Here is a 10193-nt window from a genome sequence, read left to right on the forward strand (position 1 = left end):
TCAAAAGAAAAGACCAAGGAAGGAAGGAAGAAAGAAAGAAAGAAAGAAAGAAAGAAAGAAAGAAAGAAAGAAAGAAAGAAAGAAAGAAAGAAAGAAATTTCACTGCTGTTTTAAAGCAGTATTATAATGAAAGAAGCATTTCAAGGTAGACACCAAGAAATAAAATCTTAGTGGATGTTAAATGTGTCCCCAAGGTGTATGAAAGAATCTACTTCCCATCCCTTTATTACACATATTACCAATATGCTTACTTTCTATATAATAATATGGTTTCAGCTTTCATTTCCCTGATTTCTATGAATTTTGATGTCTTTTTATATGAATCTTGGTTATTGTGTTTCTTTAGTTTTACAACTCTTGGCTATTTTTCTACCAGATTGTCCTTTCCTCCCATCAGTCTCATATTTTAACACTGTTTTGTGCATATTTTACTGTAATGTTTGTTTTAGTTGTTAGTGCTAAGGAGGGAACCCAGGGCCTCATGCATGCTAGGCGAGCACCCTACCAGTGACCTATAACCCCAACCCTGTAGGAAATTTTTCATGTAGATATAGGCAAACAATTAATCACCTTCACAGCTTTGGCTTTCTAAGTAAACCTTCCATTTTTGCAGGTCACAAGCATATTCTAGATTTTCTACTAATACTTGCAATAGATATTGCATGTACTTTCTTTTGTTTGTTAGATAGTCTAAGTTTAAATCACAGGCTCCCACATATCCTAGCTGGTGACATGGGGTGGCAACTTGGCCAGTTCTTCACTTTCTGGTCTGTGGCTGTCCTTTCTGGGGCTCCAGTAAGGATCAGATGAGACGTGGCAGGTGAAGAGGGCAACACACAGCCAGCCTGACACAGAGCACTCAGTAAGCATAACTTACAGAAACTGCTACCCATTGTCACACTCATTGCTAATCGGCACCCACATTGATAATTATTGCTGAACCACTTCTACTCCTATGAGTTTGACCTTAGAGTCCACATATGATTGAACTGGTGTTGGTCTTTCTGTGCCTGTCTTATTTCACCTAGCATGGGACCCTCTGTTGGCTCACATTCTTGGTAATCTGTAGGCCATGACCGGAGGCTCTTTTACATTTCTTTTCCTAACCAGCTACTTTGGTGGCATTGGCCAACTTCTGGTATATTCTACACAAACACCTGTGTGGGGTAACTTAAGCCTTGTTTGCATTCACACTAAAATTCTATGGAGCCTCTTGGATGACCTCAAGGGACAATTCCCCTGGCACAAACTCTGCTTTGTTATTTCCTGTCCCTCTTCTTGGCTCTCTGCACTGGGCCAAAAACCCCCAAGTTAGAAGTGACAGGTGGATGGACAGGTGAGCATGTCCTGTTTACTCCTGCAATGGAAGAAATTTCCCTCAAGCCTCACAATTCAATTCTGTGTTTATTCTGGTAAGTACCATTTATCACACTACTCCTACTTGGCCAAGAGATTTGATCAAGAATGGGTAGGGCTTTTAGCTGCTTCTCCTGGAGATTCCAAGGTTTTCTTCATTTAAGCTGATATTCTAGTTCATCGTACTGATGGACCATTGTTATTGACCTGGGGCCATTGTCCTGGCAGTCCTCTGATCAGCCCCCCCCATGATGACTTCTCCTCAGGGAGAAAGGTGGAAAGAATAAAATAGGACCATGAGCTCCAGCAAGTTTCCCTGGCAACTACGGGCTCTTCCCTGGAATGCAACCTGGGGCTGCAGCATCTTGGAGGTCTATGTAGTTTCCTTGTCTGATCAGTTTTTGGAAGTCATGCATTTATTGTCCAGTGAGCAGGTATGTGCAGATCTTAGAGAAAGAAGGGACCAAGCCAACTCTTGTTTCCAACCTGTGGTTTCTACTTGATGGGATATGACCAAGCACCCAGAACATCCCATGCCCACTGGCCATTCTCACAGCCTGGCTGTGGAACACAGCCACACTCTGCATCCACTTCCGGGACCAGTGGGCTACCTGCTTTGGAGTTTAGGACCTTCTGGCTCGACAGAAACTGCACACTGGCAAGAAATCCTTTATTTGGCCTTTATCCCTAGGTGTCTTGACATTTCATCTTCCCAAGGCCAAAGAAATCAGGAAAGCTTCACACAGAAGAGAATGATGCCTAATTGCAGAAGTTTTCAATGCAGCGATGCTTTTTAAGTACACCATGGTTTATTTGGGATTTTAGCTTTTGGATGCATACACAGAACTGACATATAGTTTTCTTTTTGTGTGTTGCCTGGACAAGAAATATAGCCCTGGGCCTAAGCCCTAGAGATTTGGATCCAGTTGCCCAGAGGAGGATACAGGAGCTAGCATTTTTAAGAATTTTGTAGAGGGCTTTTATGGACAGCCAGGTTTGGGAATAGCTGGCTCAGAAGGCACTACCTCTGCCTTCTTGCCCTTAAACAAAGGGTTCCTGTAGGGGCTCAGAGACCACATGGGCACCTGGGCCTCACACTCAGATCCTCTAGTGCCAGTTGTAGCCACAGTGGGGCAAGAATCTGTGTGCCCCATGCACACTGCCATACCCAGCCCTCGCAGGGGACTCAGAGGAACTCTCATTTAAAACACCGGTGCCTTCCATGCTCTGGAAACCAGACCTGAGCATCCATCTTCAGTCTAATGAACTCATGAGCTACGTTTCAAATATGTATAGATATGTTTGTGATGCCTGCAGTAACAACACTGTTGAATGCACAGGTTTTTAGAGGTCTTGTTCTCTATCAACAGTGTGTGTACTATTGATGTCTTGATAGCAGGCCAACCAACAAATTTTTTTAATAATTAAGCAGGGATCTTCATACACTGAGACACTGGGAATCCTAGGACAGGGCCTCACTGGAGCCAGCTGTGGCCTTGGAGTTAAAGAGCAGCTGAGTGGCACACAGCCACCCCACTCTCACTCCACTCGGGTGACCAGCTGGCTCGGGTGCGCTCCAGGATTTGTGTCATCTCAGGCTGTGACAAGCAAGAGCTCCACACAGAGGAGGGGATGAGTGAGTCTTTTGGCCAGGGAGGAAACAGTCATGGGTAGGGTGAGGGCAACGCGACCGCCATTTCAGTGAGCCTCACCTCCACCTTGGCATCAGGCTGATTCTTGGAGATTTCTCAGCCTACGCAACAGTGCATGCCCTTGATGGTTCTGTAAGGCCCACAAAGCAGGCCTTTAATACCTAGCCTCCCGTATGGCCTGTCCCTGTGGGAGCAGACACTACAGATGTGGTGTTACATGGTTAACATCTGATTCACAGGCTTGAACCAAAATGGCTGCTGCAACTCCTCTGTGGCTGTCTGAGAGAAGAGCAGATGTTGTTCCATGAGTCCCAAAAGCACAAACAGATCTATCTGTCCATGCCATCATCTTGAAACACATAGGACCTTTGAGGTGTGTGTGTGGGCTAAGAGATTGCATCTTCCTGAACTTTTTTTTTTTTTTGTACCGGGAATTGAACTTGGGTCCTTGCGCTTGCAAGGCAGGCCACCAAACAGCTGAGCCAAATCCCTGGCCCTTCCTGAACTATCTTGAACCCCTCTATTCTCACATTTCATCCAACCAACCCCATTCTCACCAGCTGGGAAATACTGCTTGGTCCTGAGTACATACAGTTACTGAGAAAAAACCACTACCATCTCAAAAACACCTCTGAGGTCCATTTGTTCTGGCTCCTACAAACCAGTATCCTGTTTTGCTCAAAGCTGCTTGACAGAACACTCCAAGTCCTGCTTTTGTTTCTGTTCTCTGAAGTTTGGCCATTTGTTCTGATCGCCTCTGTCTCTGAACCCCGTCAAGTCTCTTTCCTGCTCCAGGGCTTTGAAGGAGTTTCTTTGGGAGCAATTCCTCATTTGTATTCGTTTCAACAGGAGGAAAGGAGGAACCAGATGAAAACCAGGGAGGGCACTGCTTTTCTTTGTTGGTGTCAGCGAGCTTTGGGCTGAGAGCTACAGTCTAAGGGCAGCCAGAATGACCCTGGAGGAACAGGAGGGGCCCCCACCCAACCCTGAGAGGAGGGTGAGGCCTTTGTCAGAGGCCCCCACACAGTCTGGATCACAGAGCACAGTCAGGAACAGAGCTGAGGTGGGGGTGAGGGGAGCTGGAAGTCCAAGGCCAGTCTTGCTCCCCAGGCTGGGGCTGAGAGGGCAGTACCACTAGAATCCCCACTGGGCCTGCGCAGCATGGGAGGAGGTAGTCATCACAGGTTCACCAGGAAAGGGTGGTCTGGGGCAGCCTTGGGATCCTCTGGAGATCACTGTGGTTCAGCATTAGCAAAGGGCCCAAGTGACAATAAACTCCCCTGTTCAAGGACAGAAACATGGAAAAGCCACAGACAAGCTCAGGCATGACCTTGGCAGTGCAGGTGGCAATTTCTCCACTCCTCCATGACGTAAAGGTCTCTCCCTGACCCAGTGAGAGACAGCACTGCCCTGGGCTGCCTCCCTGGCCTAAGGGTGCCATGGTTTGAAGAGCGCTTGCTGAGCTGGGGCTTGGTGAGCTGAGAGCCCACAGCCATGGGGTCGGCACCATTTCATGAGGCACCAGCAGTTTGTAAGGCGAAGACCTCAGCCCAACTCCTCCCTCCTATCTGCACCATTCTCAGCTCGGAGCCCTCTGGGTTATGTTAGGGACCAAAGGCTGCTCTCCAGGGACCAAAGATAACGGAGCCCTGCTGTGTGCACACCAGGGGTGAGCTCAGGCACAGGGAAGCTCCTTCCCAAGGAAGCCCAACTGGAAGAGGATTCCACAGGTGCTGAGCTTTCTGCCAGACAGGGTGCTATGCCTAGGCCTAGGCCCCATGACCATGAGGCTGTCCCCTTGTTTTATAGGAAATCCTTGCTGAAGAATCTACTGGATTTTTTTTTTTTTTTTTTTCAGGCAGCAGCACCACTGAGCTAAATCACCCTTGTTTTATAGATGGGAAAACAAGGACCCAGTGGAAGAAGGGCAGCTCAGGGCACACAGCCCTTTATAAAAAAGTATTATCCATTTGTTCACTGGACACAGGGGCCCTGTATCTCACTATTTGGGGAAGGGTTTCTTTCTGTGCCTCTCCATCCCCGAGGTGCCCTCCTCCTCCACAAGCCCCTTCTTGCCAGGTCACCTGCTTGATCCTAGCCGCTTCCTGATGTCTCCTGCGGTGTATGACCCACTTGGTGACATGCAGTGGTGTCCCCAGAGTGCACAGGACCTTGCTTGCCATGGTCAGGCCTGCACGGAGCATGGGACAGTGATGCTGTCCTCTCCGAGCTGTCCTGTGGGGGCTCAATTCACCAGGACCCTGGCACACAGCTGCCATGACCCTCTCACAGTTGCTCTGCATGAGCTGATTCTCCTTCCCCCACACAAGCACAGCTCCTCAGACCAAGATCTTTCTTTCCTGTCTTAGAGGTGGACTTCTCTCTGCCTCCAAAAGGATTCCTGAAAGAACTTACCCTGCCTTTGTGAGGCAGCCTGGCCTTAAAATCCCCAAGTGTTTCAAAACTGTGGGGAAGAGGGTACTGGGGATTGAACCCAGTGCCTTTGTCCTGAGTTGTGGTCCCTAGCCTTTTAAAATTTTGAGAGAGGGTACCCCTAAATTGCCCAGGCTGGGCTTACACTTATGATCCTCCTGCCTCAGCCTTCCAGAGCGATGGGATCTTGGGCATGTGCTGCCACTGTTACCTTGAGCAATTATTTAATCTGGGAATCTCAGCGCTCCAGGGCTTAGTTTACAGTGTAAGTGGATCACAATACTGTGTAGTGCACTAAGTGCTCCATAACCATCAGCCCTACCACGCCCACTGTGAAAACACAGGCCACAGGACACATACACTGGATGATATTCCTGGTGGGAAGAGGGTCTCAATCACCATCAAAGTAGTGAGCAAATCTCTTGAAAGTCCAGAATCACTACTGACTTCTTTGTTGTTTTTTGAGACAGGGTCTTGATGTGTAGCTCTGGTTGGCCTTGAACTCACAGTGATCCTCCTGCCTCAGACTCCTGAGTGCTGGGATTACAGGTGTGCACCACCACACTGGCTTCAGAATCACTGATTTAATTCCAAGAAAAAGGCAGAGGGGCCTCCACCTGGCTCCAGCTGCAGGTACAGTGGCCGGTGCCATCGCTGCACAGCACAGACACTGTGCTGCACCTAATTATTCCACATCAGGTGCCTCCTGCTGGTGCTGGTACTGTTATTCCTGCATGCTGCCTTCTTTCCAGAAAGCACTGTGCCAGTGAAGTGCCTGCTCCTCTCTGCAAGCCACAGCCAGGCGCCTTCACTCCCCATACCACTGTGTGCCGCCCCCGTGCCCTCTGTAGCCCCAGCCATGCTTTCCACACACACCTGGGGTGGGCAGGCGGGCTTTGTGTGCCACCCATGTGATCAGTGAGTGAAAAATGTCTGATCCCCAACCCAACCCAGGAAGAGAAGCAAATGTGATTCTTGAACAACAGCGGCCAATGTGGCAGCACACACTTGTAATCCCAGCAATTTGGGAGGCTGAGGCAGGAGAATTGCAAGTTCAAGGCCAGCCTGGGCAACCTGGTACAATCTGTCTGAGGTGGGGGTGTGGCTCAGAGGTAGACAGAGGTGGGTGTAGCACAAACCCTGGAGCTTAACCACGATCAGTTTCCTAAGTGGCATTTCCAGTCCTGAAGGCCCCATGCCTAGCACTGGAGAGAGGAATGACTTAGTCATGTCTGAAGTGAGCATTTCCAACTGCAAGAGATGTGTTTCCCCTGCCTGGAACCAAATGCCACATTCAAGCATTCAACAGAGGAGCAGGGACTGTCAGGAGCGTTCTCTCTCTGCCTCCTGGTGGTTGTAGCTAACTTCTGAAGCAGTTTTAACGCAGTTAAATAACAATCTGCATGGCTAGGGTGTATTCTTTGATAAGTTTTGTCATGACCACTGTGAAGCCATCACCACAACCAATAGACTGAGCATCTCTCACCGCCAGCCATCCTTTCAAGGCATTCTTGCTCCTGCCCATTACCAGGCAATCACTGAGCTACTTCCTGTCACTATGGATTAGCTTGTACTTTCTAGAATGCCGTATAAATGGAGCCAGCCATGATGTCTTCGGGTGGGGGACTCTGGCTTCTTTCGTGCTCCATAAATACTTTGGGATTCATCCACGTTAAATATCAACAGCTCCTTCCTTCCTACTGCTGATAAACAGCTGTTACCCCTACACCACAGTTCTCTCTGCCTTCCAAGACCAGCCTGTAAGCAGCCCGCGCAACCATTCACCTGCTGATACACATCTGCACCGCTTCCAGGTTTTGTCTACTGAAAATAAGCTGCTATGGACATTTCCACACACATCCTGGGAAGGGCTGAGGGTAAATGATGGAGTGCTAGAGGCTCAGTGTGAGCAAGTCAGGTACCTGAGCCCTCCAGGGGGCTCTCGTAGGGGCCCTGCACTTGTGTGCCTTCTAAACTCCAGGCTCCCAGGGTGAAAATCTACTGGGCTCCCTGAACAACTGGGACCTGATCAGAGATCTGAAGACCTTCCCTTTCCCACACCTTCCCTCCCTATAACACTAACAGTCCAGATAAGGGAGGACCTCTCACTCGGCACCTCACGTACAGCTTCCAGGTAAACTAAAGGCAAAAGACACAGAAGAGACAGCAGACATCAGAAGCAGTCACATGACAGAGATGTCAGAATTATGAGAACAGGGATTTTTACAAGGCATAATCTAAAAATAATGACTTTAAATTTTAAAAAACTATACTGCAGTAAAAAACACTCTGCCATTAATCTCCCTCAAAACCTCGTCCTTGCTCTAAACACATGTATCCCATCGTTCTTACCATTTTCTGAAGCAGTTCTGGAGCCCTCTTTCGTGAGTGTGTGTAGTTGTGCTGTCATGGCTGCCTAGATGTCCTGAATCAATTCAAAATGTTCACTATGCAAGGTCACTCCGACTCTGGGGAACAGCCAGAAGGTGCACAGTGCCAGAGGGCTGAACAGGTGGATGAGGACGCACTGTGATGTTACCTGACAGAAACTGCTGCACCAGAATGACAAGTGACTCAGAGCATTGCCGTGATGGAAATGAAACTGTCTGACCGTACAAGAGGGCTCCAGAGCTGCAACAAAAAGTGGCTAGAATAATGGGATGCGTGTGTTTGAAGCAAGAGGGAGGACTTTCAGGGAGATTAATGGCAATGTGTCTTTTACTATAAATTTTAAAAGATTTAAACATTTACCATATTTTTATTCCTCCTTATCAAACAGATCAAGGGCTGGGGATTTAGCTCAGTGGTTCCGCTGCCTGCCGCACAAGCACAAGGTCCTAAATTCAATCCCTGGTACCAAAAAAAGAGAAGATTAATATGCTAGGCTGTAATGGAGAAAGCAGACAACATTCAAAACAGGATGGGTAATGTTTATAAGACAGGTTCACAGGCACTATAACCAGCTAAGCCACAGAGCCTGCAGCACAGGACAGGTAATATAAACAAGATGGAAACTCTTAAGAAAGAATCAGTAACAAATGCTGGAGATTTAAAAAACAAAACAAAACACTTAATAGCTAGGTGCAGGGGCTCATACTTGAAACTCCAACACTCAGAAGGCTGAGGTATGTGGACTGCAAGTTCAAGGCCAGCCTGAGCTACATAGTGAGACCCTATCTCAAAAAATATAAACAACAACAACAAAAGAACTATACCTAGGCATATCAAATTTAGACCAAAGTAAACCAAAAATAAATTTTAAAAAATCCTAAAAAGAAGCCAAAGGAAAAATACCTTACTTATTAGGGGAGCAAAAATAAGACTCATATCCACAATCTCCTCGGAAACCATGCGAGCAAGAGAATGAAAAGTTCAAAGTGCTAAAAACAAAAAACTCCTGCCAACCTAGACTCAGTATCCTGTAACTCTACCCTTGGGGAGTGCAGGAGAAAGGAGGCTCAGACAGCACTGTGGGGCTTTGTTGCCAGTGGACCTGGCTTGTGAGAAGCTGAAAGAAGTTCTTGTAGAGAGAAGGAAACGATACGCATCAGAAATGTAGACTTCCATAAAGAAATGGGGGCACCAGAGAAGACGCAGTGAAAACAAAGTTCGGTGAGCTAACAGATCCATTTGTTCCAAACAGCAACAGCAACAACATGCTCAGTGAGAATGGCTTCTGCAGGTGTGAAATGCAGGAGCAGTGCTGCCAGGCACAGGAGGGAGGGTGGAGGGAGACCTCGGGACCCTGAGGCCCTTGCACTATCTGGGAAGCAGCACAGCATTATTTGAAAGTGGACTTGGATTAGTCGTAAATGTACGCTGCACATTCTAGAGAAATCCCTAAAAAAAAAAGTACAGTTGACACCCTAAGAAGGGAGAAACAATGAAATCAAAAGTCAGAAAAGAAAGTGAAAGACAAAAATAGGGAAAAAAGAACAATGGGCAATGAACAGAAAATGGGCTGAGGCAGAAGAATCGCCCGAAGTTCGAGACCAGCCCGGGCTCCATAGTGAGTTCAAGGTCAGGCTGAACTACATAGTGAGACCCTGTCTCAAAAAAAGAAAAAGAAAACAGTAACAAGTACAGCAGATATTAACTCAACAACTTCAAGAGTCACTTTATGACAATGATCTCAATACACAAAGACATTATCAGAGGGATGGCACATGTACCAGGACGGGCAGGGTGAGGATTCATCACATTACTCAGAACGATGTACAACTGAAAATTTATGAAACTGTTTATTTCTAGAATTTTCCATTTAAATTTTTCAGATGGTAGCAAAAGTACATTCTTGAAGCTGTGAAGAGCCAAGCTGTGGATAAGGCGAAACTACTGCAAATTAAACGTGAAGGAAAATGAACGAATGAATGAACAGATGGAGAAAGGGAGAAAGGCACACCACACCACACTAACACGAATCCAGGGAGGCAGGAGCAAGCGTACTACATTCAGAGCAAGGGAAATCAGAAAGGAGGCACTGTACAGTGATAAACAGGTCAGTGCACAAGACGACACAAAGATCCTTACTGTGCATGTGCTGGGCACTAAAACAGGGGAGGCACAAACTGACAGAGCTGCAGGGAGGAGCAGATCAACCCACAGGGATGGCTGGAGACTTCACCACCTGTCAGAGATGGGCCAAGCATTCAGGAAGGAAGTCAGGACAAAGCGGAATCCAACAGCACCTCAACTTGCCTGGATATAAAGGCAATGCTGTGTTTGGGATCTTGGATGTTCCAAGCGCCATGC

General features: G+C 47.4%; 1 long non-coding RNA gene across 1 annotated transcript in view; it reads left to right on the forward strand.

Moving 5' to 3' along the window:
* The first annotated feature begins 304 nt into the window (after positions 1-304).
* Positions 305-10193, forward strand: part of LOC117285382 — a 30163-nt gene continuing 20274 nt past the window's right edge. The window contains exon 1 of the long non-coding RNA XR_004516434.1: positions 305-3381. This is a non-coding gene — a long non-coding RNA (uncharacterized LOC117285382). The remainder of the gene's footprint in view (positions 3382-10193) is intronic.

This window comes from Fukomys damarensis, unplaced genomic scaffold (assembly GCF_012274545.1).
Source record: "Fukomys damarensis isolate Sample0158 unplaced genomic scaffold, DMR_v1.0_HiC HiC_scaffold_9, whole genome shotgun sequence".
Lineage (NCBI taxonomy): Eukaryota > Metazoa > Chordata > Mammalia > Rodentia > Bathyergidae > Fukomys > Fukomys damarensis.